The sequence below is a fragment of the Melanerpes formicivorus genome, unplaced genomic scaffold (assembly GCF_026170545.1).
Source record: "Melanerpes formicivorus ecotype bairdi unplaced genomic scaffold, bMelFor1.0.p_v2 SCAF_6, whole genome shotgun sequence".
Lineage (NCBI taxonomy): Eukaryota > Metazoa > Chordata > Aves > Piciformes > Picidae > Melanerpes > Melanerpes formicivorus.
The window spans coordinates 5,190,682-5,213,207 of record NW_027142358.1 but is presented as its reverse complement, the minus strand read 5'-3'; positions in this window follow the sequence as shown (position 1 = coordinate 5,213,207).

Below are 22,526 nucleotides of genomic sequence, written 5' to 3'. Positions count from 1 at the left end.
GGGAGGATTCAGTGGCACAGACCCTTCGGTGGCACCAGCGCTTTCCTCTCTGACTCTTCTTAATAGCGATTTTCTGTCCAGCCAAGGCAGGAGATAGAAGGATTGGCTCAATTCACTTTGCAGTTTTCCTCAACATGTCAACACACTGACAGTCATTTTCCTGCTTTCTTGAAGATTAGGATGACTGAATGTTTTCTGTGTGGGCCAAATATCCTAAGAAAGTGGCTAGGCCACGTATTTCAAGCGCTGATATGCTGCTTAGTCTCCTAGTAAATGCTCTTCATAGCGCTGGAAGATTGTCTCTTTTTTCACTGCTGGCATCTGAAGAAAACCCATATATTTGATGACCTCATATCTTTAAAGAGATACATACCAAAATCTGTCAGTGCCATCTCCCTCAACTCCAACTTGGGTAAGCAATTTTCTCTAAGGAATTGCAAGGAATGTATGCCCATAGGCTTCTGATGGTACACAGCTATCATCTTTTTTCTAATGAGTGTGATGTAATGAGAAATGTTGTGTAAAGCACTGAAAGATCCAGCACATCACTGGAAGGCCTTAAACCAGTAGTGGCCACTGTGAGTTGGATGGGAAGCTACTGCAGTCAAAGGTAGGCTTTGCCATTCATCGCATATAGGTAATAACCAGCATGTATGCTTACAGCTGTAATGGTAAATATTGTCAAGACCTGACAATGTGCTTGGTTTCACTTCACCTGGAATCAGATTTCCCAAAGATTAAAGATCTATACTTACATAGCAGCAGCTACCTAAGTTCAGGTTTTCCTGCTGGTTTCTGTGGTAACACAAACAGGACAGAGAGAGTTGTTAGCCGTTGAAATGGGCTGCCCAGGGAGGTGGTGGAGTCACCATCCCTGGAGGTGTTCAAGAGGGGATTGGATGTGGCTCTTGGTGCCATGGTTTAGTAGTCATGAGGTGTTGGGTGACAGGTTGGACTTGATGACCTTTGAGGTCTCTTCCAACCTTATCGATTCTATGTTTCTATGAAATCACCTCACTTACCACAAGCAGGTAAGATCATTATTCTAAGCTATTCCCTCTTTCCAAATCAAACAACCTGTCTCCAGAGAGGTGATTCATACTCCTACAAATTTTAGGTATTGTACTCCACTATTGTCTCAACTGATACATCTTTAAAAAGCACAGCAAAATTAAAGTAATTCATAATTTTATGTATCAAGCAAAGTAATCCTCTGAAAGGAAGTACCTGAACTCCTTACCTGCTAAAAGCTTTCACATGCCTCTTGAAGAAACTCTTGTCTACCAAAACCTCCCACTTGCCACTGCTGTCTGGACTTACCTTTTGTATGATGTGTAATTTACATTGTCCCCCTCCTGAGATTCGAGGAGACAAATGTGTAGAAAAATAAGCCTGTCATACAAAGCACTTAGATTTTCAAACAAAGTAACAATTAACAACAACCACTGGTCCATTCAGCCTGAGCTAGACAACAACCCATCTTCTGTATTGCACCAATCTATTATCTCCTGTGTGATGCAGAAGACACAAAATGATGAGTGCCTCAGGAACTTCTGTAGAAAGATGCTACATGCATCTTTTAATTCCACTTAAAGTGCTGCAGTGAGCCTCTTGTACTCTTCCACAGATGAGAGAAAAATTCAATGGTGTTGCAGTTCTGTTCTTTGAGAATCAGTGAGACTAGCTTAGCAATGGTGCCCTGATGTGTAAGAACATTGGCAATGTCAAGGATTAAATATTTAAGCTCCCACAGGAGGCACTTCAGAAACAATCTTTTATTTATTCAATCTTACTCAGATTTCCCTCTGACTTCACGGACTGAGATTTGAGCCTAAGTGATGTCCTAAGATGCTACTCATTGGCCATTTATTCCCTTCCAGTCTGATCCCAAGCCAGCCAAACTTCACAGGACTTTGTTTCCTTCAGGGTGACTGGTAAATCAGGGGAAAAGAAGCTTGTGGACATACATATTACACAGAGAAACATTTTGGCTTGAGTAAATACATGCATGTGTATGGATGCACTACCAAAACGTACATCTTAATTTATGCTTATATCTAAGGAAAAAGTCCTATCCAGGCTTCTACACAGCATGCATTTATGAATGAAAACAAACAAACAAACAAAACCCCACTTAGTTATTTCTGTAATTCAATTCTTTTTTCCTTTTATTCCCTCCCCCCAATTCTTACATTATGTGCTGTGTATTCTGAATTATTTGTTTCTTCTAAATCAGGATAATACTCTAGTCTTTGAACTAATTGAAGCAGCATTATCATAGAACCATAGAATCAATAAGGTTGTAAAAGACCTCAAACATCATCAAGTCCAACCTGTCACCCAACACCTCATGACTACTAAACCATGGCACCAAGTGCCATGTCCAATCCCCTCTTGAACACCTCCAGGGACAGGGACTCCACCACCTCCCTGGGCAGCACATTCCAATAGCTAACAGCTCTTTCTGTGAAGAACTTTCTCCTCACCTCGAGCCTAAACTTCCCCTGGCACAGCTTGAGACTGTGTCCTCTTGTTCTGGTGCTGGTTGCCTGGAAGAACAGACCAACTCCCACCTGGCTACAACCTCCCTCCAGGTAGTTGTAGACAGCAATGAGGTCCCTCCTGAGCCTCCTCTTCTTCAGGCTAAACAACCCCAACTCCCTCACCCTCTCCCCACAGGGCTTGTGCTCGAGGCCTCTCCCCAGCCTCATTGCCCTTCTCTGGACACGTTCAAGAGTCTCAATGTCCTTCTTAAATTGAGACACCCAGAACTGAACACAGTACTCAAGGTGTGGCCTAACCAGTGCTGAGTACAGGGGCAGAATGACATCTCTGCTCCTGCTGGCCACAGTATTTCTGATGCAGGCCAGGATGCCACTGACCTTCTTGGCCACCTGGGCACACTGCTGGCTCATGTTCAGCTGGCTGTCAATCAGTACCCCCAGGTTCCTTTCTGCCTGGCTGCTCTCCAACCACTCCAACCCCAGCCTGTAGCACTGCATGGGGTTGTTGTGACCAAAGTGCAGCACCTGGCACTTGGAGTTATTGAATGACATCCTGTTGGACTCTGCCTATCTGTCCAGCTGGTCAAGGTCCCCCTGGACAGCCCTTCTACCCTCTAACAGATCGACACCATGTTCATAGTGAAGCCCACACTTCATTTCCAATTTTCAAGAACTATATCAGAGGTTGATTTAATTTTTCTCTCCAATTAATAGAGCTATTGACAACATGGTATACTCTACAGGCAAATTTTTCTGTGCCAGTGAAATGGGGATAAACCTGAAAATCAAAACTTGAAGATAAATTTAGTACATTTTTTTTCTTCCCTAATGAGTTCAAGGACACAGGAGGGAAAAGGAAATCTAAAGAGAGTAAACTGGCCATGAATGTCAGGACAGAATGGCACTGAGGGGAACAATCATTGGTCCTCTGGTGCCATGGTTTAGTTGATTAGACAGTGTTGGATGATAGGTTGGATTTGATGATCTCAAAGGTATTTTCCAACCTGGTTAATTCTATCCTATCCTGTCCTATCCTATCCTATCCTGTTCTATTCTACTCTATCCTATCCTATTCTACCTTTAAACTATGGCTTGAAATCCAGGATTATCAAGCTCAGAAGAGTGACATAAACACCAACTTTACTTCAAGGCAAAAAGGAAAACTTTTTGTGCCCTTCATGCAATGTCTGATGAAGGTATCAGATGCATCAGTTGAATTAGCCATTTTTCAATATAAAAGTTCCTAAATTATTAACTTTTTCTAAAGTGATATTTGATGGGAAAAGTAATATCCGTGTGAAGTATTAAGTGTTTCTTATGAAAGAGCTGTATAAATCTGACAGAGCATAATAATTATGCTGTCAAAAATACAAGATTCCATTTTCTTTGTACTATCTAGACCACCAGATTTCAGAGACTTTCAGTGACTGTCGTCAGGGTAGTAAGATTTATTTTGTCTCCAAAGGCTCAGACAACACTTTTGCTGAGAACACACATATATAACAGTTAAAACAGTTAATTCTCTCCTTTTCCCCCTCCCCACACCTTTTTTTCCCCGCCCAATACTGCTGCAGTTAGTTAGGTTTTAAACAATGGCTTTCTCTTCTTGAAGGCAGGCAACTGGTAAATGATGTTTATTCATTCTCGTGTTATCAGCTTGCCTGAGAAAAAGGATATGTGTGGCTGGCAGAAAATGGACTAGAAGATCTTCACAGTATGTACTCACTTGCACTATGCAAATTCCCACTGCATCTCTGGGTCCCTTCCCACACCCCACTGCAGCAAATGCAACTCCATCTTTTGAAGTGAGAAGCAATAATGTGCCCCAATTACGGCGAAACTTTACCTTTATAGTACAATTTAGCTGAGTCACTCTCGTCCTTATTTAAGGAGTGTTTAGGCAACTAATATTCCAAGTTTTCTATCTACCTTTAGCCCTCTGAGGAGTTTACACATCCATCTCCACAACTTCAAATTAGACCCAGGCAAATTCACTCGTATCAAGGACTGCCTAACTGGATTGCTAGATGAGTTACAGTAGCTATGGGAACGATCATTTTAAATTGTCTTGGATTTCTGCATATTAATTTTCAGCCAGACCACTGCATTACAGGAAGTTTTTACATTAACTGTTTTAAGGAGTCGTGCAAATCATTAATTCCTTAATTTCTGTCATTTTTATTGAAATTAAATCCCTTTCCTGCAGGATTTATGTAGAACACTTTAATTTGTAAATGTCTTCAACACAACTGAGTGGTGACTTACAATCTCTTTTTAGCCATCAAGGAAATGAAAGGGGGAATGCATTTAACTACTGAAATAAGGATTCGTTCCATGATGAACCTGCAGCATTAGTTTTAGTTCAGCAGAGCTGAACTTTACTACCCAATCTTTGGCCTTGCTTCCAGATATTATCAAGCTGGTATTGCTAATATTTCCATAAAATCAGAGGAATTTAGTAAGCCCCAATCAAAATTTTCTGCCAGTAGACATTTGGGTCATAAATGCATGCCGCAATAATGTAAATGCGAAGAGACTTCACTGAAGAAATGGTAGAAAGTCAACATCTTCAGAAACTACTCTCCAAGGACAAGGCCTCTTTTGCTTTCCCTAAAGACAGTTCCATTTCAATAGCTAGAGATATCTCAGATCCTCCTAGGTTAATTACCATCTCTGAGACTACAAAAGCTAACTAATAATGAAATGCCTGTAGGATCAACTGCTTCCTCACCCTCTAACTTCATAGCAACTGAATTCTCATTGTACGTTGTGTTCCAAATACACAGTTCTAACTAGCACCACAACACTGTGAATACATCGACTAAGATATCAATCACATTGTCATTTTATGTTCAGGTAAATTTAATAAACCATCTCCCAAAGATGACAGTTTGTGGGGCTAAAAAGAGCCTGAATTAATCTGCTTCCTGCAGAGTAAAACCACTTCAGTAGGTACACATCATGTCAGCATTTACACAAAAACTGTCAAGTTGTCAGTTCCACTAATAACTTTACAAAACAATTTATGCTTTTTAATTTAATGGTATGATTTTTTTTTACCTCTCAGATCTTGAAATCACACTGTTTTATACTAAAAATAGCAAGGTAAAACTCTCTACACTTGCCTTCAGACTTATTTAACAAAAGTTTCCATCATGCAAGAGATTTGTAAACAACTGTAACAATGACTATCCCTTCTTTCACAGTAATTCACATTGCAATTGCCTTTGCACAGCCAACAGCTGCTATTAATAGCAATAAATGGAGATTTTTATTCCTTCTGTGAGACAAATGGAAGATCATCATGAAGGTAGAATGGAATAGAATGGAATAGAATAGAATAGAATAGAATAGAATAGAATAGAATAGAATAGACCAGACCAGACCAGACCAGACCGGGTTGGAAAAGACCTTGGAGATCATCGAGTCCAACCTATCATCCAACACTATCTAATCACTAAACCATGGCACCAAGCACCCCATCCAGTCTCTTCTAAAATACCCCCAGTGATGGTGACTCCACCACCTCCCTGGGCAACCCATTCCAATGGCAAATCACTCTTTCTGTGGAAAACTTCTTCCTAACATCCAGCCTAAACCTCCCCTGGTGCAGCTTGGGACTGTGTCCTCTTGTTCTGGTGCTGGGTGCCTGGGAGAAGAGACCAACCCCTACCTAGCTACAACCTCCCTTCAGGTAGTTGTAGAGAGCAATAAGGTCTCCTCTGAGCCTCCTCCTCTCCAGGATAAGCAACCCCAACTCCCTCAGCCTCTCCTCATAGGGCGTGAGCTCCAAACCCCTCTCCAGCTTTGTATTGTCAGGCTTTGTACAACTGAATGGTCAAAATCTGCAGTAGGGATAATTTTAAGCAGAGCAATGTAAAAGAAGGCTAAACTTTTGCAGCAGTGGTCTGTCACTAGAATGCAGGGTCTAAAACTGCATCTGTAATAACTTGTTCAAGAAGAGTTAACCTCCAGATCAGGCCCACCTGTAGAATTTTGATTTACATCTCCACATAGCCTTGGAACATGTGAATTAGATTTCTTTAGCATGAAACCAACCCACTCCAGCTGCTAATAGCCTTTCAGCTCATGGGACACAATTAAAGCAGAATCAAAGTAAAACTCACTCAAATACCTGCAAGATCTACATGCCTTTTCAGCACTATCTTCCTCTGCAGATCCACCCCTCTTGCAGCAAGCTGCTTGCTAGTGAACAGCTTCTCCAACATGTTTTCCCCTGAGAGAGGGTACAAGCTAGGCAAGAAGCAGAGCAAGAATGCTATTACAACTGAATTCCTATCTTGTCTGTTACGGTGTTTCTGAGTTTTTAGGCATGTGGGCAAGTACCAGAACAAGAGGACACAGTCTCAAGCTGTGCCAGGGGAGGTTTAGGTTGGATGTTAGGAAGAAGTTCTGTACAGAGAGAGTGATTGCCCATTGGAATGGGCTGCCTGGGGAGGTGGTGGAGTCACCATCATTGGAGGTCTTCAGGAGGAGACTTGATGGGGTGCTTGGTGCCATGGGTTAGTTGTTTAGGTGGGTTGGATTGGTTGATGGGTTGGACGTGATGATCTTGAAGGTCTCTTCCAACCTGGTTTATTCTATTCTATTCTATTCTAATTCCTGAACTGATCCTAAATTGGGATAACTACATTTCAATATTTTTCATTAAGTGGATAAAAATACCAGAAAAACAAGATCTTCTGAAGAATTAAAAGCAAAACATTTTATTTCAGAAGCAACAGTAAAAAAATAAGTATTGGTAAAAAGCTGAAACATTTAATATAATATGTAAAACTTCTTGACCATGTTATTAACACATAAGTGATAGCTTAGGACAAGATTCAGGCAAGGTAAAATATATCAGAAGAAAAAAAAAAAAAAAAAAAATCAGAGTAAGTGTGGTGGGTTGAAATGAGTCCCCAACTAATTTGGAGAAAATTACCCCCAAAAGGAATTTGCCAGACCAGCTCAGATGGAAGCAAATGAAGCAATATTTAGAAGCACAATTACTGTCTAGAAGTATGAAATCGTAGTATCAGTCAGGGTTGGAAGGGACCACAAGGATCATCTAGTTCCAACCCCCCTGCCATGGGCAGGGACACCCCACACTAGATCAGGCTGGCCAGAGCCTCATCCAGCCTGGTCTTAAACGCCTCCAGGGATGGGGCCTCAACCACCTCCCTGGACAACCCATTCCAGGGCTTCACCACTCTCATGGGGAAGAACTTCCTCCTCACATCCAGCCTGAATCTCCCCACATCCAGCTTCATGCCATTCAGTCCATTCCCCCTAGTCCTATCACTACCTGATATAGAAATGCAATGAATATGTAAAAAATATACAATATTTGCATATATATACAATTTATAAGCAAAACAATAAACCCCCTGGACAAAGCCAAGAGGTTACCAACAGCTTCTCTCTCTCAACTCCCTCCACCCCCCACCTGTACAAAGGAAAAGAGAGAGAGAGAAGAGCAGAGAGTACTTAGCCACAAGAAGAACACAGCCAAGGTCAGCAACAGCCAAGCAAAAGCCACCAGAGAGTATTTGCTAGAGCAAAGAAACCAAAAGGAGAAAAAGGGGAAAGAAACCTACACACCAAACCAAAACAAACAAAACTCAAAACAAAATCAACAACAACAACAACAAAAGAGAGATCAAAAGTTAAATAGCTGCTGAGGCTTGGTGGAAATCTCAGGCAATGTTAATTTTAGGGACACTTCTGCTGAAATATCACCTCTTGAAGGAGGCTGAACTATGCCTCCTTCTAATTATTATGCTTAATGACAATAGGAAAAAAAGAGAGCTTTGTGACTCAGAAGTTCCTCTGCCCCTGCTGCTTGCTTTCCTACCTGAAAATCAATCATGTTTGATTCCAATCATCCCCCTAGAAACTAATTGTGACAATACCAGAGGAAAAGAATCATCTTTTCATTAAAATCTGATGCTGAAAATTAGAGTTACTTGGGTTTGCTTCTGATATTATAATTTATCCTTGAAGTGACTGGTAGCTGATGAGAAAATTGTTATTTTCTTTTTTTTCTTCCTCTTCACAATAATTTTGCCCAAAAATTAAAAACCATTATTCCTCTCCAGAACTTTCTTTAGCAATGTTTGACATGCCAGCCAAAACCTCTCTGTGCTTTACCCCCTCGTCCAGGATGTGATAGATGTTTGTAGTTGTGATGCTAAATGAGGTTCCACTGCTGTAAAAGCTGGTAATGGTGTGGAGAGTCAGACCCAGTATTTTAATTATTTACTAAAATGCTGCAAAGAGTCTAGAGATGTGATAGCAAATGGCAGATCTGGCTGAGGAATGCATGAACTGCCAAGCCACAAAGTTCCCATTTTTCTGCAAATTCGCTCTGTGTAATAATTACTAAGCACATCGAGCCCGCCCATACAGAAGCAGAGCTCTCTCTAATAGGAGTGCTTTCAAGGTTCTCTGTGAGGCTAAAGCACAATCTTATGGCTGGGAGGATAATAGGACAAATTTCTTCTCCATTGCAGATAAAGAAGATACGTTTTCAACGTGCCCCAGGGAAACTTTCAACTGGCCAATTACTGGTTGCAAAGATCTGCTCTCTAAAATGGTGTTCCTCGAGGGTCAGCTGGCTACTAAATGTGTTTTCTGAAGACTGAAAGAACATAATTACTGAAAGGACTTCTGGACCTTGCTGGTGGTTAGTGTTGCTAAAATTGACTTTTTTTGGGGGGTAGTATATAAACAGAAACAGATGGGCTGGCTCCCAAGATCTAATTATCAGAAGAGGTTCCAGTGTTTATCTTTCCACTTGGAAAACAAACAACAGAAAGCGAACAACAACAATAACAAGCCCCCCCAAACACAAACAAACACAAAGAAAGGAAATATTAAGTATATTTGTGGGGCTATACCATCTGAGACTTGGCTTTAGTCCCCAGCAAGTAGGTAGAATGGATAGAAGGAGGAAAGGGCACATTTATAACACTTCATATTATAATCAACCATATCAAAATCATGCTTGTAGATATTCATAATCACAGCAGTATCTTGGCTGCCCTCAACTTCTTCTGAGTTACATTTCTCACTCATAAGGCCCAACATTGCCAAAGGGGGATCTGAACAGCAAAGCTTCCCAGCTAGGAGGCATCTCATAAGGTCTGTGGGGGAATGAATGTGACCAGACTATAGCTAATTATTCATACAAACGCCTGCATTTTGGGGCTGCTCCAATATTTCCTTCTGGGCATTTTTGAACAAAGAAGGAAATTTTCAAGCAGACTAGGGCTCCCCTCACGTAAACCTGGGCCAAATTTTTCCTGACTTGTATTTGGAAAGCAAATTGAAAGGCCAGGCCCCTTTTGCCTGTCATTATGGCTTCTTCAGGTCCTGGTATTTGATTCTTTACACAACCTGAGGAATGAGGCACTTCACTCACCTTGTGAACTAAAGCAGCAAATGATACCAAAGATTCATAACTCCACTAAGAGCTTAATGCTGACACAGCAGATTTCTGCCTTATGTTGCTTCCTGTAGGCATGGAAAGGAGAGGGAAAAGCTAAAAGCATCCCTTTAACCCACTGAAACCTTTCACATTCAAGGAACAAGCTGTGCAATCTCTTTTAATGTTCATGCCTGGCTTCAGCACAAACTTTGTGTGCATATATAAACGTGGCTAAACCAACTCCTTGGAAGGCAGATGCTGGTGGTTAAGTCCATGTAGTCCTCCTCTCATACACCACATACAACTTCCCTGATCTTCCCAGCATCATAGAAAACCCCAGGCATTTATGATAATAAAAATCAAACCTCTCTATTTTTCCATGTAAAACTACACCTAAAGGTGGAGCAGCACAAAGTCAGGAATCATCATCTGTGCTAAGATGTGAAATAAGGACAGAACAACCAAAAAATACAAAGAAAACATCATGTCACATATCACGACATTGTCTCCATCAGGTAGCCAAACAATATCAGGTGGTGTTTGTGCAAATACACATATAGGAATGATTTAAACACTTTGTTCCCTGAATTCAGGCTACCACAGCTTGCTCATGCTGAGAACTTGCAATGGAAACGCTACTAAACACCATTTTACTTGCTGTTTTATCAACATCTCCATGTTCCAATTTACTACTCAACCATACACACACCCCCAAAACAAAAAGGATCCAAGCAAAAAATGTAATTCCTCCTTCATGTCCCAGAGGCTATTTTATCCTTGTTGTTTTTTTTTCTTTTTCTCTAGGACATATTTTTTTGTCAAATAAAAATTTTAACTGTGGTGAGAAAGGTGGAAGAAATCATATTTTGGAGATCCTTCCATGGAGGTTAGAATCACAGAATCACTAAGGTTGGAAGAGACCTCAGAGATCATCAAGTCCAACCTGTCACCACAGACCTCTTGACTAGACCATGGCACCAAGTGCCACATCCAATCCCTCTTGAGCGCCTCCAGGGACGGGGACTCCACCACCTCCCTGAGCAGCACATTCCAATGGCTAACAACTCTCTCTGTGAAGAACTTTCTCCTAACACCCAGCCTAAACTTCCCCTGGCACAGCTTGAGACTGTGTCCTCTTGTTCTGGTGCTGGTTGCCTGGGAGGAGAGACCAACCCCCACCTGACTACAACCTCCCTTCAGGTAGTTGTAGAGAACAATAAGGTCTCCCCTGAGCCTCCTCTTCTCCAGGCTAAACAATCCCAGCTCCCTCAGCCTCTCCTCATAGGGCTTGTGCTTGAAGCCTCTCACCAGCCTTGTTGCCCTTCTCTGGACACATTCAAGTGTCTCAATGTCCTTCTTAAACTGAGGGACCCAGAACTGGACACAAAGATACGAGCAGCTATTAGGAAAAACAAACAAACAAACAAACAAAACTCCACCAACCCAAACACCAAAAAACAAACAAAACAAAACAAAACCACAAAACCCAACAACTCTTATTATGTGGAAGCAAAGCCTAACAGCATTCAGAATGTGGCTTTCTAAGGCCTGTGCAGTCATTACTATCAAACGCTTTAGATGTACTTTGCTCTTTCAGATCCTTTTTGGCTCTCCCAGAAAGACCAAACTACTTTCAGGATGAAAAACCTTGATAAGTTGATGAAAGAAATTAAACTATTTGCCTGCCAGTGATTCTGAGGGACAGCACTGTGTGACCCCATATTCTCTTCTGATCCTCGTTTTATGCTTTCCTATGGAAATACCTTATTTTACAAGCATTTAGTGGGATTCAAAAGAATTTGCCTCAGAGGTCAGGATATGCCCATCAGGCTGAAAGACATACCAGAGGAATAGTCCAGGATGTTTTGAAATCTCTTAGGCAGTTAAGGTGATTTCAAACACAAAATACAACTCCAATGAACCTCAGTCATCTAAGGCAGTGTGACAACAAGACAAAGGCTCACAGCGTAACCAGGAAATGGAGCATATAATGTATGTAAGCTCATAGAGAATGTATATAAGATCACAGAATCAATAAGGTTGGAAAAGACCTCAGAGATCATCGAGTCCAACCTGTCACCCAACACCTCAGATCATAGGGGTGTGCATGATCACAAGCCAGCTCCACAAGTAAACTGAGTTGTTTGGGCTCAAAGCAGCTTCAGAATAGAAACTATATAGGACTGGGGAGTAGAGCAGCCCAGACAGCAGGGAAAATGGAGAGTAAAAGGAAAGAAAAAAAACCACCACAAATCAAAATTGTGTATTAGCTGATCCTCCTATGTAAGAGTGTAATAATATAATCATTCAGGCTAGAGAAGACCTTTAAGATGCCCAAGTCCAACCATAACCCAACTACCATGACCACTAAACTATATCCTGAAACACCACATCTACACACTTTTTGAACACTTTCAGGCATGGCAATTCCACCACCTCCCCATGCAGCCTGTTCCAATGCTTCACCACTCTCTCAGTAAAGAAATTATTCCTAACATCCATTCTAAACCTCCTGTGGTGCAACTTAGGCTCATTTCCTGTCACTGCCTGAGGGATATAATGTTGATTTCATCCAAAACTATTGTGAGTACAGATGTGAAGAGCAAAGGTACAAATGCAGACTGTCCAAACTACTATATCTCACCTTGGCTCATACAGACAGAGATAGTCCTCCTGTGTCTGTGCCATCTGTATTCTGTTGGTCCTCTAATAGTATTGTGATGGGAATAGTAAAAGAACAAAAGAAAGGGAAGAATCTTCCAGTTCCCTCTTCCAGTTGGATGAAGTTGGGAGGAATCCATTTTCTAGAGATTCACTTTTTCCACCTCATCATCATCTGGACAGAGCTTAGCAACAATACATGCTTCAGTAAATCCAACCTAGTCTGATTTTCCATCTGAAGAAATAGCTAGATGAAACAAAATAAGCCAAGGATGGGGAACAATCTCTTCTGACAAATTCAAGTGCATCTCACCAACATTTGAGCACCGCTTTGGTGTCATTGTCTATAGCCTTGGATGAATCATAACATCTATTGCCTCAGTGAAAAAGACAGGGAAACAGCTGGGAACATCCCTTGGCTGCCACATTGCTCTTCAGTGGCTAAGTTATATGGCCCCAAATCGTTGCTTGATAAGAATTACTCCTATGCCCTCTTCTAGCTCCTATTTCTTTCTCTCATTTAGTCTAAGATGCTGGTGCAATAGGTGTTATTTGTGAAATTACAGGTTTACTGGGATGTGGAGGCCAACCCTAATAACTGTCTTTCAAGAGCAGTCATGCTGATTGAATCTGCCCTGTTAAAAAAAAAATCAAATAAAATCAAAAGAAAGCTACTTGCACATGGGAGCAATTCCTGGGGCTTTAAATGGGTGAAGACACTTGGGGGAAATGGAATTGAATTTCTCAAGGGTCTTATTTGTGACTTTCTTGCTGTCCGTGTAAATTGGGCAGTATCTACTACATTAATTGCTGAATGCAAAGTATTGCCATCCAAAAAATTATTGATAGTATAGCTTCTTTCTTTTTTTTTTTTTCCCCTCTAATACTTGCTGATCCTCCTCCACCACTGGCCTTCTGAGTCCAAAGTTCTCTTTCACCACCGCTTTGGCGGCAGCAGCTGGGTACTGCTGCCAAAGCACACTGGATTTAAACAGGCCTGCCAGCTGGATGTGCCAGCACCAGCACAACCTCCTAACCACACCTTGATTGCTACGTGAATTTCAGGAATTCATTTGCACACAGCTTTGGCTGGAGAAAAAAACATCCACCTTAAACCCTCTTGTTACACAAAGCAAAGGTGACCTGGTGACTCATCAGTCTATACAACAGGTATAGATTGTCTCAGGTATTTGAACTTCTTACTAGGCAGTACTATTCTTTTCTTTCCCACACTTGATGAAAGACATCCTCATAAGCAGATAGAGGACAGAGGAAACTTCCATTGCAATCCATAGGAATCAGTCCCCTCAGTTCATCTGCATGAAACCAGCCATCTACTTTTGAACTCAATTTTGCAAGGCTGCCTTATTCTCATCTTCTAAAGGAATTGTGTGAAACCCAATTATTTCCAGGTTGTTTGAGCTCTGGAAAGTGATGTGGTCATTGTACAACATACTTTGTTCAAAGTCTGAAGTGTGAGTAGAGCTAGAGACTCCAATTTTGTACAACTGAAAATTGGTCCCAACAACATCGGACTCCAGCTGATGGTTTAAGACAGTCTAAATTGCACAGGCTTGTGACAGTACTATAAGAACTGGCTCCATTAAATATGACAACTGTATGAGGATGTCAGCAAGGACAAGAATAAAAGTAGGCAAAAGCTTTGAACATTTCTGTGGAAAGTGACAAAGAGGTGTTAAGGGGCTGTATTAGTAGAAGGAACACCAAGGGAAGGATATAACTCCCCTTGTCAGATACTTCAGACAGCAGATATTCCTTTGCCTGCTCACACTCTTCTGTCTTAGCTGCAACCTCTGTGCAGAGACTGTTCTCCTGCCATTTCCCCATTAAAAGAGTTCCCTAGGAATTAGCACCATAGCTTTGACATCACCAAAATTGAGGTCCTGGTGTAGGTGATCCTGCTCTGGCAGGGGGATTGGCCTAGATGATCTTCTGAGGTCCCTTCCAGCCCCTGAAATTCTGTGATTCTGAGCTCTGCGACGTGGCTCCTAAATTACTGTAACAGAGTAGTGGCAACAGATAACTCCCTGTCTCTTAAAATGCCTCAGCCTCAGTCACTGAAAAACAAATAATTTGTGAAGATTATATACATGCATCTGTGTGTGTGTAGGCTCCAAGCACATTGTGTTTAATCAAGGGCAGCATTAAAAGAGTTAATGTAATGGGAGTAGTAATTTTCTACTAATATAATAGAACATTTGGGGAATCAGAATCATTGTGGTTACACAGAGTAGCTGAGAATGAGATCCTTGCTGCCAAAACAAGGGCAAAGGCAAAACAAAGTCAGACTACCAACCCAAATTCAGTGGAGAGAAGACAGAAGAGAATTAAATTCCCATCCTTGTACAATTATGTTCCTTTCCAGGGGAATGAAAAGCCTCTATTTTCCATCTTCATCCTGCTCCCTTTCTAAATAGCAACAGTTTTTTTGCCAGGTCTAGGACTCAATTCCAACATTCTTAGGCTCTGAGCTGGCAGATCACTCTCCGTACTATCTTCTTTTGGTTTATTTCATTTTATGCTTGGAAGTCTCAGCACCACCTTATGCATGTGGTCATACCACAGCGGCACAACTGAAAATGGATGCTTCATTTGCTGAAAAGAGAAGAAAATGACATTCAGTTCTTCAAACAGAGACACACCTAGGGAAAAAAAAAGTTTCTATAGAGCTCTTTTTCTAGGTTAAGTTAATATTTGGAGGGATTGAGAAGAGGATGGAGTACAAGAAAAGCAAACCAGCAAAAGAACAAAAATTTCTATGGAAAATGATAGATATCAAGTATGTATTTGCCAGGGGTGGGATATTCATTTATTTACTCTAACTTTGTCAAGAAAATAGATCAGATCCTATAACAGCTGGCAGTTCAAGAGCAAGATGTTCAAAGAGCTAGCACTAATGAGCTCACAGATAATCCTCACATTGGCAAGCACTGAACTCCCCAAGCTGACAGAAGCACTGGCATCTCTAGGCTAAGACTCAAAAAGCAGTAAGGAGGTTATTTAAGGAAGAAGAGTGGTGCAGGAACAATGTTGTGCATCATCTACTGTGTACAACATGCATAGTGTGGAAGTATTTCTCACAGTCAGTCCTATTTATGTCAGAAGCTATTATGACTCAAAACTGTAACCACGGAGGTTCCCCAGCCCTGATATCCAATACCAGCTGCTACTATGAAAAGAGTGTTTTCAGAAGAGTTTTCTTTCCCTTTCAGGACCAAATAAGTGGCCAGATTTTCAATTCCCCTTTATTAGGGAGCATATAAAATGCCAAGAACTTCCAAAGGTCAGAGAAATCAAAACAGAACAAAAGCCTCCTGAAAGAAATGCCAAACGTGCAGCCAAATCTATTAGTATTCTGGAAGATCAAGTATCAAGTTAAACATAATACAGTGCCTAAAGATCTTGCATTGTCTAGCCTGGAGAGTTTCTTCCCCCAGACTCCCTTTCCCCCAAGCTAACATTTCCTATTTCTGTTGCTGTATAAAACAAGAGAACTGTTTGTATTTGCGACAGAATCACTTTAAAAGGAAATTAGACACCTTTGGAAAGCTGAAGGGATATCACTCTTTAAATGCAAGGTGTTCCAAGATGCTACCTCTCATTTCCAGAGCACTCCCACTGGCAAGTAAGCTCTGGAATTGATTGACAACTAGTTAGCATTTAATAGGCAGGGGCACTAACGAAATTCACGAATTTACAAAGCCAAGTGAAAAATTGATGGATTTTTTTGCTAGGTTGTGGGGTTTTCATTCCAGTTCAATGCTTTACTTGATTTTAAATGGACAGAAATTTTTATGTGCATCTAGTTGAAAGGCAGACTATAAAGACTGCAGAAGTATCAGTAGTTGATTATAGAAATTTATTTATTCACAGCACAAATCCCACTAGGAAATGCAATCCATTTGCCAAAGAATCCTTTAAGCAGCCGTATCAAGCTACAGCCGCTCAAGAGGGGAAATTTGCAACACTTAACTACTTCAATCTAATTTCCAAAATCCCCACTATCTACAGTCTTTAAAGCCCAAGAGCATGGATTTTGTATAATTGATCTTGGTGCTGCAGGATACCTAAGTAGAAGAGTACATTTCTCTTTTGGCATCATGTCTGAAAAATAGATGCTGCTGGGTTGGTAATGGAAGGAGTGAAGCAATTCCTTCATTGGCAAAAAAATTGTCTCAGCATCACAACCATACTGAGCCTCAAGAGATAAAGGCAAGAAGAGCATCAATAGACTGCAAAAAGGTTATTTAATGAAAAACAGAGGTTCAAGCCATGGGCTGGAAATTACTTTGTCATCTTTCTCTGAGAGCCCCCAAAGCTAAGACTGTGCTGAATGCTTGAAGCAGCTTTAGGGTGCGACTACATCACAGCAGTTTCACTTCCAGACATTGTTCTAAATGAAAAGTCTAAATGGATGTCTCCAGCTTAGCAAACAGAGGGACATCCCACTTCACACCATTCTGCACACTGCTGAGGTAAGGCTCATGCTTTATCCACCTTCACAGCAGACTTCACTTCTTCAATAGCCAAGAGCTTTAATTCCAGCCTGGTTTGTACAGTACCTTGTGCATTAGTACCACAATTTTTTCTGCATTTTCTTGGTATTATTGTGGTACAAATAACAGTATGCAAATTAGATGTAGTTTGCCATTTTAATTCCTGAAGTTTGAGTACCAAGCACTCTTACAGAATACAGAATTAACCAGGTTGGAAAAGACCTTTGAGATCATCAAGTCCAGCTTATCACCCAGCACCATCTAATCAACTAAACCATGGCATTAAGTGCCCCATCCAGGCTCTTTTTGGACATTTCCAGGGTTGGTGACTCCACCACCTCCCTGGGCAGCTCATTCCAGTGGCCAATCACTCTGTAAAGAATTTCATCTTCTCCTGTATAATTCCATTATAGATACTTTCTATACTGCTTCATGGATTTCTTCCTTTTTATTATCATTATTTTTTTAATCAAAATATCTTTTAGAATAGTCAGGTAATTTTCATTCACAGAAATCTTTTTTTTTTTTCTCTTTACTCTAAACTCAGGTACTAACAGAATAATATTTGTTTTCTTTTAATGTAAATAAATATTTCAGCTGAGATCTTTTTTAATTTCCAACACCCCTCCATCTACATTAGGGTAAAAGCTCTTTGGGGTTTCTGGACTGGTGTGGTATTCCTGGTCCTTGCTGTTTGGTAGCCTCACAGAAGCCTTGGATCCCCTCCTTCAGCAAGCCTGTTGAGCTCTGTAATCCCAACTTCTATGTGATGCTTTGCATTTACTCTTAGAGAATCAAGGACTTTTTTCATGCACAGTTTGTCTGATTTCTGAAGCTCATGTTAAATTCCTCCCAGTGTCTATGGCATCTTGTCGAGGGTTGAGGGGAAGGCCTCAGCCTTCTTCCCCCTCTGTGAGTGAAGGGAAAGAAACCACAGCTAAGTACAGCCGGATGAGCAAGAGAATGCGCTATATTTACAAAGCAGTTTAGGAAATGCAGGGGAATACATACGCAATTTACAGTATTTACAATATATACATAGATATATACAACAAAGTAATACAGGAACAAAATTCCCTCCTCTGCTGAGGAGGGTTCCCCCCCTGTACCCCCCTTTTCTCCCCTTTTTCCCCAAAGAGGGTTAGAAAGAGAGAAAAAGAGCAATTGTTAATTAAAGCAGAATATGTTAGTAGAGGCCTTATCTGTCCAAGGTCAGTCTGGCAGAGAGCCCAGGAGTTGTAAGCTGTGAAAGGAGGAAAAAGTGCAAGACTGCCCCTAGTCTATCTGGGAATCAAAACTTAAGGCAGTACTCTGCCACTGCACCAATGAAATTAGTTTAGACCTGTCCTTTGTTTATAAAACATTTAGTCACAATATCCCTTTCTTAAAGGCACAGCCTCAAATGGTCACACGTCTACAGACTTTTCTGGGTTTCAGCCCATCAGTAAGCTATACTGATGCTGAAGCTATAGAGTAAACATCACAGAAGATGCTCATTGTTAATTGTGAAATCATTAACAAATTATTAATAAAACAATGAGCAGTATCAGTCCTAAGGTGGCTCCCAATGCACCCAATGAAGTACATCTGGTTTGAATGGAGAACCACTAGCAGGTGCTTGTTTACTTTGCCTAAGTTTCATCTCCTATCCTGGCTCTTTGAATGTCATGGGAGCCCATTTGTTTACAGAGAATGGAATCATCATTTTCAAGTGTTTTGTAGAAGTTGCTTTGTATTTTCATCTAAGTCAGATAGCCAGCATGCATGTAGCATGCTTAACCTTGACAGGTTCCAAAGAGCAAAGTTGTCTCCTTTCCTGCTTCTTCCCGTGAGGAAGGATAGTGATAGAATAAGATAACGAGGTAGTGGGAAAGCCAATGTGTTAGACTGATACACCAGCCTGAGCAGATGTCTCCCTATCAGAAAAGCACAGCTGCTTTGAAAATAAAGGACAGACTTTTTACAGACTAAAAAGAGATTTACAGCATAAATCCCACACATCATTCAGTTGCAACCATAGAGATGGGAGGCTAATGAGAGCTAATCTAGAGCAGATTTGGCCCTTGTGTGAAACGGGAAGTGTTCACATCGCTTGAAAACAGACTGGTCATCACTACACAATTCATGTCATCCTGGCGCTTGTGCTTCCAGAGCCCCTGGTCCCTGACTGCATTTGCTGTGGCCAGAGCATCTCTGGATGTACATGGCATTATCTCTAAGCAAGCATTGGTAGTTTAATCATTAATCATTTGTTATCTATTTTCCTGGAATTCATTGCTGTTAAACCCTCTCTACTGGATTTGATGGCAAGGGCTTTGTGTGGAGGGATATACAGTGATGGCTCCTGTGAGAAGCTGTTAGAAACTTCCTCTGTTGGGGATAGACCAAATGCCATCTGGCTCTGAGATGGACCCATCTGAGATGGAGCCAAGGCCAAGTGGTAACACATTTTAGAAGGAGAGTGGGGGGGGGGAACCTGGGCAACCTGGACAGTTGGAGAGGAAAAACAATATGTGAAAGAAACCACTCTACAGACACCAAGGGCAGAGAGGAACAAGAGGGAGGAGCTGCTCCAGGTGCCAAAGCAGAAATCACTCTACAGACTGTGAAGAAGATCATGGAGAAGCAGGCTGGGTCCGTGCAGTCTATGAAGGTCAACAGTGGAACAGAAATCCATCTGCAGCTCTTGAAGGACCCCACATTGAAGCTGGTGGATACCCAAAGGAAGCTGTGACCCCATGGGAAGCCCACACTAGAGTAGGCTCCTGGCAGAAACTTGTGGATCCATGGAGAGAGAAGCCCACACTGTAGCAGGTTTTCTGGCAGGACTTTAAACTCCATGGGGGATCCATGCTGCAGCAGTCTATTACTGAAGGACGGCACCCTATGGAAAGGATTGACACTGGAGAAGTTCATGAAGATCTGCAGTACTGGAAAAGACTCATACTGGAGAAGTTTGTGGAGGACTGTCTCACTTTGGAAGGACTTCACATTGGAGCAGAGGAAAACTGTGAGGAGTCCTGCTCCTGAGGAGGAAGGAGTGGCAGAAATAATGTGTAATGAACTAACCATAACCTCTATTTGCTACCTGCCTGTGCTGCTTGTGGGGAGAAGATAGAGAAAAGTTTAGCCCTGCAAGAATCACAGAATGTTAGGGGCTGGAAGGAACCTTGAAAGATCATTCAGTCCAACTCCCCTGCTACAGCAGGATCACATATACCAAATCACACTGGAATGCATCCAGATGGATCATGGATATATACAGAGGGAGACTCCACAACCACCATGGGCAAAGAAGGAAAGAGGTGGTGGAAGTTGTTTGAAGACTTAGCTTTGTTTTCTTATTACCCTACTCTAATTTGACTGGTAATAAATTCATTTTCCCAAGTCGAGTCTGTTTTGCCTGGCGAGTTATCTCTCCCTAACCTTGTCTCAAGCCATGTCTTTACTATCTAGTTGAGGAAGAGGCATGATAGAGCAGCTTTGGTGGGTACCTTGCACCCATCATACCTTCCTTCCCTTAGATTGAACCTTGTGATTTTCTGTAACCACTTGGTGCTATATAATGGCTTATTAAAGTGTTCTATATGAAGATTTAGGTAGTAACACAGCTAAGTGTTCCTCACTGTGTGGGACAATCCTTATTAATCCTCCACTGGGACCTTGTTCTCTCTGTAATGCTCCACACATTTATCTCATACAACCAAAATATAGCTGGCTAAAAAATACCCAGAAAGGAAAGGTCACATTTACAAAGCAGAAAATATTGCCTTCCCCATAAGAACAACAAAGCATCCAGTAAATCCTTAGTAATGAAGAAACAATAAATTTCTGCCAGTATATACCAGTCTTACAAGAGGGGAAAGTTAAATTACTGCTGTCTGGTCCAGTGACATGATCCCCAGACAGCTGGATGAAGATTTTGCCTGGTTGCACATTCTCATTCTTTAGCTTTAGTAGAAAATGAATCAAAGCCAGATGAAAGGTCTGCTTTCAAATCCATTATTCACCAGCCCCTTCCCCAAAAAGAAACAAAACCCAAACCAGGGAGTTGCCTGCAGGACTTGTCACCCTTACAGGCTATTCTAGGAGCCCAGTAGTGTTGTTTGAATCACTCCACAAGGCACCCCCATTGTTCTCCCACCCTGACCATATGCCCTGAGGCATTAGGATGAATCTGGACCAAGAATCTCTAAACATTTGTGCAAACACAGAGACACTTCCCCATCTGATATTTGCAGAAAAATTTGAAGAAAACCTAATCAGTATGTGGTCAAACACTCGTTGTGTGCCTGCTACAATAGAGGAGCAGTCACCATGTATCTGGCTCTGCCAGAGTGGAATTAGCCATTTGTACATTTGGGATGTGATTTCAGTTACTGTACAGATTTCTCAAGTGAATTAAGGACTGTAAATACCAAACATAGATCTGCACAGATGAAAAAGAAAACATCAAGAAAAGAACCCTTCAAATCTTCACCTGAAAAAACAGATGGATGTGTTTGGAGCAGGCTGTGGGAGTTAGTCATCTGTCTAGGGTTAATTGTAAGGGATCTTCTAGGGACATTAGAAAAAACCTCTACCATACAGAAGGTGTCATAATCGGTTCCCTCATCCACAGTTAGGTGTCATAGCTGTTCATTTGTCTTTAAGTTAAAAACTAATTTCTGATGGTGGAAAAATTGCTTTGTTCATGCCTTTTTCTCCATGTAGTTAGAGATGTATTTAGACATGTAACTGCAAGAATACAGCAAGCAGTCGTAACAGTGGTATTTTCTTTAAGTTAAGGAGTCTTCTGAAATATTTTGATTCAGTGTACTAGTAATGCATACACTACTTGTGCATGGTGGTTTCATTTCTGTGACTTTGCCACAGATTTACAGCAGTGTGAAAGATCAAGTTATTAGAAACAGAGTTTCTAAGGTGTGGGCTGCTATTGATTTCAACAGACATCTATCCTTCCTGAACTATTTGCAGCTGTATTTTATCTTAATTTGGCTAACACAGTATTTACAGAACACACAGTTAACCAGGTGGGAAAAGACCTTTGAGATCATCAAGTCCAACCTGTCACCCAACACCATCTAATCAACTAAAGCATGGCACTAAGTGCCTCATCCAGTCTCTTCCTAAACACCTCCAGTGATGGAGACTCCACCACCTCCCTGGGCAGCACATTCCAATGGCCAATCATTCTTTCTATAAAGAATTTCTTCCTAACATCCAGCCTAAACCTCCCCTGGCACAGCTTGAGACTGTGTCCTGTTCTTCTGGTGCTGGTTGCCTGGGAGAAGAGACCAACCCCCACCTGGCTACAACCTCCTTTCAGGTAGTTGTAGACAGCAATAAGGTCTCCCCTGAGCCTTCTCTTCTCCAGGCTAAGCAAGCCCAGCTCCCTCAGCCTCTCCTCAT